The sequence below is a fragment of the Myiozetetes cayanensis genome, unplaced genomic scaffold, assembly GCF_022539395.1.
Source record: "Myiozetetes cayanensis isolate MyiCay16 unplaced genomic scaffold, myiCay2020 scf2-11, whole genome shotgun sequence".
Lineage (NCBI taxonomy): Eukaryota > Metazoa > Chordata > Aves > Passeriformes > Tyrannidae > Myiozetetes > Myiozetetes cayanensis.
The window spans coordinates 109,548,184-109,561,210 of NW_026087411.1; the positions used below are offsets into that span (position 1 = coordinate 109,548,184).

General features: G+C 41.6%; 1 long non-coding RNA gene across 1 annotated transcript; it reads right to left on the reverse strand.

The window, feature by feature from the left end:
* Window positions 1-426: 426 nt before the first annotated feature.
* On the reverse strand, window positions 427-11,226 carry LOC126639852 (uncharacterized). The gene is made up of 3 exons (XR_007628896.1): window positions 10,964-11,226; window positions 1,548-1,659; window positions 427-532 (listed from the first exon to the last, which is right to left on the reverse strand). It is a non-coding gene; the product is annotated as an uncharacterized LOC126639852 (long non-coding RNA).
* Between the last annotated feature and the right edge of the window lie 1,801 nt (window positions 11,227-13,027).

Consider the following 13,027-nt stretch of genomic DNA (forward strand, 5'->3'; position numbering starts at 1 on the left):
ATTGCTTTTTATTTTTCTGTTTAATTGATTTTGGGGCTTGGGGGTTGGTGGGTTTTTGGTGGTTTGTTTTGTTTGGGGTTTTTTTGGTGGTTGTTTGTTTGTTTTTTTGTGGTTTTTTGTTTGTTTGGTTTGTGGTGGTGGTGGTTGTTTTGTTGTTGTTGTTGTTGTTGTTGTGTTTTTTTTTTTGTGCATGAGATTTTCCTGTTTGTGTTTTTCGTTTGTGTTGTTTTGTTTGGTTTTGTCTGTGTGATTCGGTTTGGTTTAAAAAAAGGAAAATTACATAATGGCAAACTTGACTTTAAAGGTAAAAGGTCCCAAAAGGTCAACATCGAATTGGTTAGAAAGAAAAAAAGGCAGTTGAAGGCACATGTGAAGATTTACAAACACATCATGCACGTGGGTTCCAGTCTGTTCTAAACACACTCACGTTTTGGGTGTAGTTTCTGCATATTGCTGAGCTTTTCAGACTTGGTGAGATCTTGTGTCTGCTGAGAAATACATTCTTCTTCCTTCCCCATCCCAGAAAAATAGCCTGTGGGAAATGCCTGGGAATGTGATAAACCCGCATTTACCCCCAAACACAGAGGAGCAGAGAAGCACAAGCAGGTGAGGACCCTGAGGAGTGCCCTGCCCAAAACTTCCCAGGGCTGGCCATGTCCTGGGGTGACACCCAACAGCCACAATGGGAGCAGTTCCCACTTTTTGGGCTGAAGGGGAACACTGCCTGTGGGTATGGGACACATTGTGGGGTGCAGGAGAGGAGCAGCTTGTGGTTGCACAGGATTTCTTATGGGATGTTTAGGGGAAGAACCAGAGGTGGGGAAAGGGGAGCATTCAGGTGGGTTGGGAAGGAACAAATGTGGAAAAATTGAGGAATAAGGGGATAAAAGAGGTTGGTTGCATGTACACAGGCTGCTGAGTGCTTGTGCCAAGTGTGTGATGTGGGCAGGACACTCTGTCCTGTCTCCTTACACTCTGTTTTCAGCTCCTTTCCTGGGTGAGGAGCCCCTTTAATTGTGCACATTGGGTGTGGGGGTGTGAGTGCAGCTTCCCAGAGAAGCTGTGGATGCCCCATCCCTGGAAGTGTTCAAGGCCAGGCTGGATGGGGCTCTGAGCAATGCAGTCTAGTGGAAGGTGCCCCTGCCTATGGCAGGGGGTTGGAAGAGATGATCTTTGAGGTCCCTTCCAACCCAAACCATTCTGTGATTCTGTGATGGTTTTTCTATATATTTTGCACTGTCAGACCTTCACCTTGATGTGCCAGAGCAGGGAGCAGGATGAGGCCATTGGTGCTGCTTCTGTGAGTGCCGAGTGTTTCTACATCAGTGCATACACACATTTTACACGTGTTTTTGTGGATATGCCTGCTGGGAATCCATGTGCAGCCTCACTGCAGGCTGGGCCCAGGGCTGCAGCAGCCTCACTTCGGTGAGGATACAGGACTTAGCAACTCCCTAGGCAGTTGAGAATCGGACATGAAAATATCTGTCCTAAAAGGCAGGACTTATTTTCATTAGAAAGGTAGGTATTTGGTAGGAAACAAGTACCTGTCAGTGGCAGAGAAATACCAAAGAAGCAGGTAAAGAAAAGCGGGCTTGGCTCTGGGATCCCATCAGTGCCCTGTGGTGGATGACAGCTCCAGGCACTCGCTGTACTTTCCTAGGTGGAAAAAACAAGGGAGATGGATTAGTAAAGCAATGTGGTGGTCAAGTGATAGAGCTAAATGGGGTCTTCTGCCTGGAAATAATTCAGAAGCTTCTGGGGGAGGGAAAGTCTTTCCCATGGGACAGGGTTAAATGGGAATTAAAAGGTCATCATGATACCCTATGCAGGAGTGGATTAACAGTACCTAAATTATTCTTCTTCAAGTGTTTATCCAATCTGCTTTTAAATACAGCAGTGGTAAAATTCCACAGGTTTTATCCACACCACTACCAAAAGTGTATGAAGCAAGAGATTTTTAAAGCCCACAGAGGGAAAAAAAATAATGTATTCTGACTTATCTTTGTATTTCTACCTTCTGTATGAAGTATGGATGTTAAAGGGAATGCACTGGGACATCCCTCAAAAAACATCTTACAAAATGCAATTGTTTCTCCTCTATATATGCCAAAGGCCAGATCTACCTGATAAATAATTCCAATATCTAAGCCAGTGAAACAATGGTAGGAGTTGTCTTAAAGAGAGAGGAAATCTAGAGTTATGAGAAATTCCTTTATTAATTTTTCGATTTTATTTATATTAATGAAGAGTTTCAGGAGGGGAAAAAAAAAACAACAAGGGAAAATAAAGGGGGAACTATCACGTTGCAGCTAAACCTTTTTTTATACTTTTGAAGAAAGTATAAATATTTTCCCTGAAATCATAAATTTCCCTTGGAAATATAAAACTCATGAAAACATTTTGAGTTAAAATTGTTGACCTACTGCAAGTGAATCTTCTCCAGTCAGCACAGTGAGAAGGTGACGCGCCACATCAGCAACCACCTCCCAGAATAATCACAACTTCTTTCATGTCTTCCCTCTAATGAGCCTCCCCGAAGGCCCCTCTCATCTGTACTGAGCAGTCAAGTATTTCAAGTGGTCTCTTTCTCTTTTCTGTGCCACTGATTGCCACAGAACCCAGAAGTTTAGGCTTAGCACGAATGCCTCTTCAAAATAGACGTCCGGGGACTAAAAGATAGGGCTTTGGCCACTGAGAGGTGAGCTAAAAATAATTACTTCCTGCCCAAAAGAAATTAATTCTAAGGCCCTCACTCTGTGCTGGGCTTAAGCTCAGTGCCAAGCAAAACTCGACTTAAGCATGTGTTTTGCTTTAAACAAACACTTAAAATGGATTTGCGGAATAAGAATGGATTTTGGTTTAAGCACAGGCTTAAGTGCTTTGCTGAGCCAGGGTCCAAATGCCTCAGCCCCTAACCTGTTGTTTACAGTTAGTCTTGGCATCTGTGCTGTAATTTTAAAGCCATATGGGGGTTAGTGGAAACACTGAGGTGGCTTTGCTCATTTTAGGTGAAACTGGCAAACATTAAAGGATTTTAGGAAGCATTTATAGCACAAACCAGTGGGCTTTGTTGGCAGCAAGCATCTTCCCCAGTTATTTGGTACATTCTAAATGTGTGGCTCATCACATGGCAGAAAAATATTTCCTCTCAGCCGGTACGTGGTGGAAGGGGAATTAGACACAAGAAAGGCATTCAAAAGATAGCAAGCACTTAATTGCAACAACCAAGGAGAGTCTTTCATCATGTGGCCATTCTGAATGACATTGGACATGCAGCTGATTGTCACGGCGTTATTTGTTTTCTTCACTTTGATCATAAAATTACCAGGAAAGGCTTAATGGAGTTATAAATATCTTGTTTCCATGAGAGTCCTGGGAGGATAATTATAGCACTGAAGTCTTTACAAAGATAGAGCATTTATAAAATGATATTATCTGAGGACTCCAATGCATAAGGCAGGGAATTCTGCCCTCTATGTCCAGCTCTCCTATTGACTCACTGTGCTGTTTGGGCAAGTCACTTCATCCCTCAGTTCCCTCACCTATACATTTGGATAATAATAACAATTACCCACTGCTGCAAAACCTCTATGTCTTAAAAGTTTTAAGTATTGCTCCCACTCATCAGAGCACTTAAGCCTGGTTATGGATAGCAATGGGTGTCTGGAAGGGTCTGGATAATCTATGTGCTTTCCTGAGATGTGATCCTTGTAAATTACATTACTTGTAGGGTTACAGTCAAAGTATTCAGGGGATATATTTTAAATTCATGCTTTTTAAGAGGATGATGAATGAGCTGTAGCCCTCCAATCTTTAGAAATACTTTGGTTTTAATGCAAAGTTTGGAATTTAAAGACTATGGAAAAGTTTCTTGTTGAGTAAATATACAACATCCTTTCATAAAACCAACCCCTACAGAGGAGTATAATCTAGAATGTCAAGTAGCAACAACTTCTGAGCAGGAACTACACCGATACTCTAACTTCCCTAAGCTGCACCAGGCTTTTACTGCTTTGGAAACTTCATACATCATCTTTCTAAGTGTGCAGCTTTGAAAAAGACAAGCGAGGAAGGAGTGATGGCAAATGAGCAAACAATTGGGCCCAAGGCCCAGTGGGATACTATGCCTGAAGGGGAAAACATGGATTTTGGGTATGAAAACAAAAACTTCAGTGCTGGAGAGGAGATCCTACATCCCCACTGATAGCACTGTAACTGCCCTGGCTGTGATTCCAAATGGCTACTGATAAATTTGAGAGAGATCAGAGGTGAATCAGAAAGTTGATGGAAATGTTGCTAAGCCTGCCCAGCTTTGGAGTCCATCTGGTGAGCTTAAGAAAGGGAATGCTCAGAAGTGACTTGAGCACAGCCTGAGGATACCCAAGTTCAGTAATGGATGGGACTTTGGAGTTTGCTCTGCCTTTTTGCAGTGAACTGAAGTAAAAATGAGCAGATTCCCACCTGAAATGAGGTAAAAATGCAGATCAGGAAACTGAATTGCTTTACCAAGCACTGAAATTACATTTCTAAGTTAATAGTCCTGACAACAAAATTTTTTTCCTGAAACAGAAGCTTTTGAAGGTGTGTGCATTCCTGGGCTGGAGAGAGGAGGGAAAGGCATCCTGATTGCTTTTCAGGAATCTGCAAAGCATAAATCAGGAAAGTCTAAAGACATAAATTCTCTATACGGGTATTCTGCTTCCATAAAGCAACTTCTAGGTAGTCTACAAAGGCAGGAAAGATCTCTTTTCTGAGGGTATAATACTCAGATCAAGTAATCAGAGCTGGGCAGAGAAGCCTAAATGTAAGGAGGATCATGTTCTTTACAAAGCGTAATTAGGAAATGGAAAGACTTGGCATTCCCTTTTTCCTGGGTCCTTGCTCAGAGACAATAACCAGTGATTTCTGTGAAGATCTGACCCAAAGAAGAGCCAAGTGAGGCTCTGTGAGTGTAGTCCCTTAGGACTGCATGCCCTGACTCCTCTAGCTGTGGAGTCTTGCACTGGTAAAAGAGTGATCCAAGTTGAAGATGGGGCTCTGTCACACTTTCTCATGTCAAAGGTCTCAATTGTACACTCAACTCTTTGAAATTAAACACAAAAGTTTCACTGGGTTCATAGTGTTGGTTCTTTGTTACTGTTGACATAGAGCCAGAGGCAATTTCAAGGCACTGGCCTTTTATCTGGCCTTTATTCTGAAAACCATCATTGCTCAGAAAAAGCATCATGTGTGTCCTGTTTGCTTCATACCAGAAGAAAATCAAGGGCTTTCCAGTATCATGACATGGCTCCCCAAGTGTGATTCCCAAGTTAAAATTAATAGATAAGCAGTGCAAGATACTTAGAGTTCTGCTCTTTAAGTAATTCATTACAGCTGAAGATACTGCCTTTGATGCTCTTCTGTCCAAATCTTGGTATTATCATTTACTATTTTAAGCTTGTTTATAGAACTGGAATAATACACAGATAAAAAAGGATGATTACAAGGGCGTTTTCAGGCATTAAAGCTGAGGTTTGAAGTTCCTTTTTCTGAAAAAATAAACCAAATAATGTTTTACAATCTGAAAACCTGGCAACTGGTCTTTGCTTTCTTTGCTTACCATGAACTGACATCAAGCACCACTTTGTTAAAAGCCAGTTTCATCACAATGATCTGGTTTTTTCCTTAAAATAATAAAATGGCCCAAATCACCAAGTCTGTCCTTTGGGTGTTAAGGAACATATTCAGCTGAATTTTTCTTACAGACTCTGGCCTTGAAGCCTGGTTCAGAGGTTTTGTGGACGTGCACAGTTTGCACATGCATGGGTGTGTAGGAAATGAGTTCTCTACAGGCCCACAAGCCAGGACAAATCCAAGTGGTTTGTTGCAATCACTAAAACATCTGCCCTGAGCTGCCACACCTGCCAGCATGGATCTGCACCTGACAAGGCACATTTATCCCTCCACATGGAGACGTGCCAGTGTTGGCATCTTCATGCAGGGGTCAGAGGTGGAAGCTGGGCAAAAGGTGGGAGCTTGGGCTGTCCTGCCTTCTGGACTCTGAGCAGGTGAGACCCTGGGATTGTGCTGTGCCACTGGATGTCTCGGTGGGCTGCCTGTCTGAACAGGACACCTCTAGTACAGGCTCCTTTCTGCAAACAGATTTACATAATGAATTCATGGCACAGCGGGTTTCTTCCCAAGGTGGCATCCCAAGGGCACAATCTAGACTAGAGGCCATGTTTCATCTTCCCTTCCCCTTCTCTTTTAACTTCCATTTACTGTTCCTGTCCTTCCTGGGAACTTCGCTAGTGCCCTTTTTTCTGCCCTTCCCAGCTCAGCTTACATTTTCCTTCAGGATTTTCAGATAACCAAGCTGCCAAATAATCTAAAAAGCTTAAAGCTGGAGTGCAGCACTGCAAGGTTAAGCCTGGCAGATCGGTCCCTGGGTAGGCCAAAATGCCTGGATGGACATGGCTACTTCTTTAGGAGCCCTGTCCCACTGCTGGGAGAGCAGGAGGAAGGAGTAGAGTCTTCCCTCCAGCCGATGTGGAAGAAGGACTCTCTTCAGAGGTTGCTCTGCCGCAGTGACTCAGTGCTGTGGGAGCTGTGACTGCCCAAAAATATCTGTGTCACCAGGCCCGTTTCCATTTTGCCATCTCCAGTGTTCACCTTGCACAAGGGCTGGCAGGACAAGGGCACTGGCACCATCCAGGGGCCAACTGTCAATCGCTGATGGGATTTTTAGAAGATCAGGGCTATGATATATAAAAATAATAAAATAAGCATAAACACAGATAAAGCGTATGAGCAAAACATATCTTCACAGAAGTGTTGAAAAAGTAAGTTTTTACTTCTAGGCATAATTTAGGCTCAAAAATACAGTCTCAATTGTTATTTATCTGCTTGAGCTGCTTATTTTCTATTAACTGAATGTGTATGTGGTGCCATGTGCTGACTAATAACTCATCATTCACAGCCCTCTGCTTCCTATGATACTCCATTATGCCTTCAATAGTCACCTAAAAGTGTCAGAATAATGAATGAAAATTTCAGCAACAAAGAAAAACACAAAAAGCCTGAAGATTATGGATCACACTTGAAGAGATTGAAATACATAAATTGTTTTTTTATGATCTCTCAATATAAATGAAGCTCCTTAAAATGACATTTTGGAAAGCCTTTCTGTGTCAATCTCTGTAATTGTGGATAAAGATTAAGAAAAGGCAAAGAAATCTACTACAGTGCACTTCTCCATCAAACCTGTCTAGCACAGCTTCAGAACTAGGGCTCTGAAATTCTATTTCTCAACAATTAATAAACAATAATTACCACACTATTTGCTTTATAGGAGTAAATTGTGTCTTGCAGTGAATTGCACTCTGTGGTCTTCTAATTAGCACATATAAAAATAGAATTTCTAGTAGCTTTGTTTTCTTAGTTGTTTACATTCTGAAGCAAATTAATTAATATATTCATAAGCTCAGTCTGTATTTAGATACCTAAATAAGCATCTTGATTTTTCAGAGCACCTACAACTCTGAGAGTTACACAGTGCTCCTGAAAACCAGGCCATTTATTTAGGTGTCTATATTTAGGTACATGAGTTTGAAGCGTTTGGCTTGAGGTCACATAGCTATGGCTCATTGCATTTTTTTATTTCCATTTGGGTCACAATGGGCAAGTCACTTCTAATAATTCTCATCACAAATGTAAGAAATAGCAGGATAGGTGGTAAGAATTACTTACTAAAAACTATCCTGATGTTTAGCACTTCCTCAAATACATGAAGTTTCCTTCACGGTGAATTAAAGTGTGAAAAACAGAAATCAGTGCATCACAAAAGTAAGACAGGATGTTTAGAGGCTGAACTTATGCTGTGGTCAAACTGTGCTCACATCCTGGATTTCATTTGTCTGGCATCTTTGTCATTCCCTCTATAACATTATGATCACTTGAAGAGCCAGATGTTTTAGCTTCCTGTATTTTGATTGGGTAAATCCTAGAGACCAAGTGCTTCCACTTGTTAACACATGGCAGAAAACCACAGTTTATTCTTGAGGAATTTGAGCTGATATCATCAGTTGTGCTCTTGAATTGTGGCTACCCCTCCAAGACTGCTTTTGAATTTGCACGGTAGCTTGTACAGGCCTCTGCCTGAGCAAACCAGTTATGGAATAAACAGTCCAGGACTCTGCAGAGAGAAGATCACTGGGAAAACATGAAATTTCAAAGAAACAAGGAACAAACTAAAAACCTTCTCATCTCTCAGCAGCCTCACTCAAATGGGAGAATTTATACCTGGCCATCATATTTCGTATCTGAGAGAACTGTGCTTGTACTTTAAGGATGTTGTTTGATACAGAACAAAAAGTTTGCATTCTTCTTTCTTGAAGTGGAAACTGTTTTAAAAGTCAATGAAACACACTTTCCCCCTTGATCGATCATGCATCTAGGCTGAAAAAACATCCCATGGTTAAAAATATTCCTTAACCAGAAACGGGGACGTGTCATTTTTGTTGTCTTCAAAACTCAGGGTTGGCTGTAAGATGACAAAGCTCCGTTTTGTGCGACTTCACGTTAGACGGGGAATTTTGGAATGTCAAATCCAAAAGACCTTTTTTCAGGTAACTCTCGCTCTCAGAAGTGGATGGAAAATGTGAAGACTCTTTGTTCCTGTTCTCATTGCCTTAAAAGACACAAGCCTCCTGTCTGACCTCTGTCTGCCCCAAAGATGCTAAGAAACAACACGGATATACCAGAGGTAGAATTTAGGGAGCAACAGAGCCAAATGCAGGGGTTCTCCCACTGGTTACCAGAACAGCGCCACAGGTTCTTGTAGAATCATAGCATGGTTTGGGTTAGAAGGGACCTTAAAAATCATCTTGTTCCAACCCCCCTGACGCAGACAGGGACACTTTCCACTAGAACAGCTTGTTCAAAGCCCCATTCAGTTTGGCCTTGAACACTTCCAGGGATGCAGCAACCACAGCTTCTCTGGGCAACCTGTGCCAGGGCCTCACCACCCTCACAGTAAAGAATTTCTTCCCATTATCTAATTTTAATCTGCTCTCCTTCAGCATAAGACCACTGCCTCTTGTCCTATCACTCCATGCCCTCATGAAAAGTCCCTCTCCAGTTTTCTCGTAGCCCTTCCAAGTTCTGGAAGCCCCCTTTAGGTACTTAATTATACTTGCCTGACTCCAACATACTAGATTTGGAGAGGCATCCTTGTGCACAGCTGAACCATGTGCTTCTCTGCATCCCCAAACCCCCAAAGGAAACAGCTCTGCTCCATGATCAACATTGCTTGTGGAGTATCATGTGCAAGGGCACTGCAGGCACTGACATTTTACACCAAGTGAAGGATACTCTCCTATTCTGGAGCAATTTTTCATTTGTGCAATTATTATTCTTGTACCCAAAACTGAGCAAAATGCTCTGTAGATTAAAAAAACAAACAAATAAACAAAACAAAACAGAGAGATGGTGTTTGCTTTGCACATTACTGTGGGGTTTTTTTTCTGTAATATGTTGTAGCTAAGCTGCTTTGCAGTTGCTGTGCACACACAGGATGGCACTGAAGAGGTGTCGAGGCAATGTTGTCTCACTGCACTGAGTGACTGGGTGATAAATTGGCAGATGAAATTCAGCAGTGATAAGTGCAAAGTAATGTACAGGGGAAAAAAATAACCCCAGCCATACATACATAGGCACTTTTTCCAGCTACCACTTTTGCTGCAGGAGACCTGGAGGCTGAAGTGGAAAGGGCTCCAAAAATGTCAGCGTGGGGCTCAGAAGTGATCAAAAAGGGGAACTGAATGTTAAGAATTAGTAGCTCCACCCTGAGGTGTCAAGGAGACCACCAAAGTCATAGGACTCTGTCACTCAGATGCTCAGAATTCTTCCAAGTCCCCTGGCCAGGCAGCTCTTGTCTACTCCAGATCCAGCAAAATTCAAGTCATTTTAGTAGAATCAAAGTTTTAAAGAAAGTAGTGTTTTCTTGTAAAATTAGAAAGGCTAGAGAGAATGGCAATAAAGTTTCCCACTGAAAACAGAGAAAACCACATGAGCTTGAAAGAGAGATAGCTGAAGGGCAATCCAATTCAAGCCTGGAAAATAATCATAGAATCATAGAATTGTTTAGGTTGGAAGAGACCTTAAAGGTCATCCAGTTCCAACCCCGCTGCCATGGGCAGGAACAACTTCCACTAGCCCAGGTTGCTCCAAGCCCCATCCAGTCTGACCTTGAACACTTCCAGGGATGGGACAGCCACAGCTTCTCTGGGCAACCTGTGCCAGGGCCTCCCCACCCTCACAGTAAAGAATCACTTTCTAATTTCTAATCTGAACCAGCCCTCCCTCAGTTTAAGGCCATCCCCCCTCATCTTATAATGATGGTGAAAAGGTCAAAACAATAAATTTACAGCCTCTATAACAAAGCAACACTTATTCAGAAATAAGACTTGAACTTCGTTCTACACAGCGAAGAATTATCCTGTCACAGCATGTTGAGGAAAGAAAAACCACAAATAGGGCTCAAACTCCTAGAGAACAGGACCACTGGTAGTTCCTAAGTGGAGTAACTTGGACACAACCCTGAGTTCCAGAAATCCCTATCTCACTAGCTGCTGAAAAATTACAAGGTAAATAGGAAAAGAATACAGGGTCTATTTTTACACTGATTTACTAAGCATGCAGTCTTAGCTGCTGGAGACAAAACACAGAGCTAGATGGATCCAACTGTGTTTTTTATATTCTAAAAAAGTAACAGAAACAGTCAAGGGTATGATAATGCTGACAGAGTCAACATTAATTTTACTTGCTTTATCCAGTCTAATCTCCAGACTGAGCCATTTGCAAAAAATCATAATCCATTTCTGGCCAAAGAATGTGGGATTATCCCAGTGAGCAGAAATGTAAAAGATGAAGTACTCACTTCTTGAGCATGCACAGATACAGATTTTGAGGCATTACTTACTTGTTTCTTCCGAAAAGAAGAAACTTTGTCACCCAAGCTTCTGCGAGGGCTGCAGGACTGAAGCAGGGCGTTTGTATTTTGATGATAAGAAATCAGAGTGAAATGATGGGGCGGCGAAATCTTTTGGTCAGACTGCTTCAGTTGCGTTGAAATTCACCATGGCTGCTTCAGCACACTCGAGAGGCCACTTCTGCTTACAGATTAAATCTGGAGATAGGAAGCAGGTGCAGACTGAAGATAATGAGCAGCTCAGGATTTGGAGGAGATGGGCTAAGCTTGTGCTCTCGGATATCAGTAACAAACTCCCACTCAGTTCTGTGGGAGCAGGTCTGCAGCACTGTTTGCAGATCCTGCAAGTAGCAGCTGTTTCATCACCTCCTTTGGTATCCTTTCCAGAATTACAGCTTCCTCCAGGTTTTGGCGCTCTACAACTACTTGGGTTGTGGGAAGATGCCTGCAGCCTTTAGGAAGCACAGGGTGCGTGGCCTGAATAGCTCTGGGGCTCGTGTGGCTGAAGGGTGAGACTCCAAGAAGGACATTGTCTCAGTTGCTCTTACTCTCTTATTTTGGCAACACCATTTTTCTGTGTCTAAATAATACATTATTTTGTGACTTTTCCTAATAGAAATCTTTAATGCTTACAACAGGGGATAATAAAACCCTGCTATTGTTGCCATTCTCTTAACTATCTAGTTTGAAGGACATTTTACTGCAAACAGTGGAATTTAATTTGTTTTGGTTTTTTCACGTTTATCTTAGCAATAATGTCTGGATGCATATAAATCCAAAGTGCTGACCTTGACATTCCTCATTTTTCCTGAACATGGATTAGCCTGCTTTCATAACTGTAGATATTCCTATTTTACTGCAAGGAAAACATATGCTAGGGCAACTTAATCATAATGAAAATACTCTTCCCAATACAAAAATTAATAAAAATTGAGGGAAGCTGCTGTGCACATTTAAGATGATGGGGATATGAAGACACAAGGAAATTGTATAACATAAAATGCAGGACAGATAAAGCACAGTGGATGCTCTTCCTACTCAGAATATTAAAATAACACATCATGCTGAGGGAATACATGTAAATGGAGACAATGTAAGATATCCTACCAGGTTTAATTCCTAAAACAACAACCAACAAGGATATGGTTTGATTTAAAGCCTAACTAGTTTGTATTGTTACATCTTTGGTTCCATAGCTTGCTTTCTCTCCTGCACAGTGCCTAAAGCAGTGAGATCATGGTCAGGGATTGATATTTTAGGCATAAGGACGAACTAATAATAATAAGTTACCTATTACTATTAAAAAAAAAAAAAGAGGAAATGAAGCAGAGCACCTGAAAGCAGCCTAAACCAGACATGCATTGAGACATACGTTAGTCCTTAGTTAAGGGACCAGGAAGAAACTCCTCTGTTGCAAGTAGAACAATCTCCAATGCATTGCTCTTTGCTATTTGCACAGATGAGGTGGGATATGCTATTGATTTCAATCATTACACCATTTTTTTTCTGCTATTATAGAAAAGTGCTGCTATAAATGGCACACATCTTTTTATATATTTTTAACTAATGGAGAATTATTCCTTATATAGATTTTTATTGGGTATTTAATAATTATATGGAAGTCTTCTAGTTCTTCATTACATCCTATAGATTTTCAAAGCCATCTTTACAAAAACCTATTTACATTTCCGTATCACCCTATTGATTAAATCCCTCTGTATTACATTCCAAAGCAAAGAGACCACAGAAAATCAGCATTAGCCTTTGACACTGAGCAGCCTCGGATGTACAGCTGGAAGAGAGAAAATAGCCCTTCCTTTAATAAAGTGTGCCTTGTGGGCATCTGAGGGCTTTCTCTTCTTTTTAAAATCATGACCAGCATCAGCTTTTTTTCCACTGTAAACGTGACATTCTTTAAGAGTCCTACAAATGTACCTTCTGGCCTCGTCTGCAATGTGGAGATACACCTTAATCACCTGTTAGCCTGAAGAAGGGATGAGCAACAACTGAATCCATTCCAGCTGGAGCTCACTGCAGAGGATAGTTTGTGTGTCA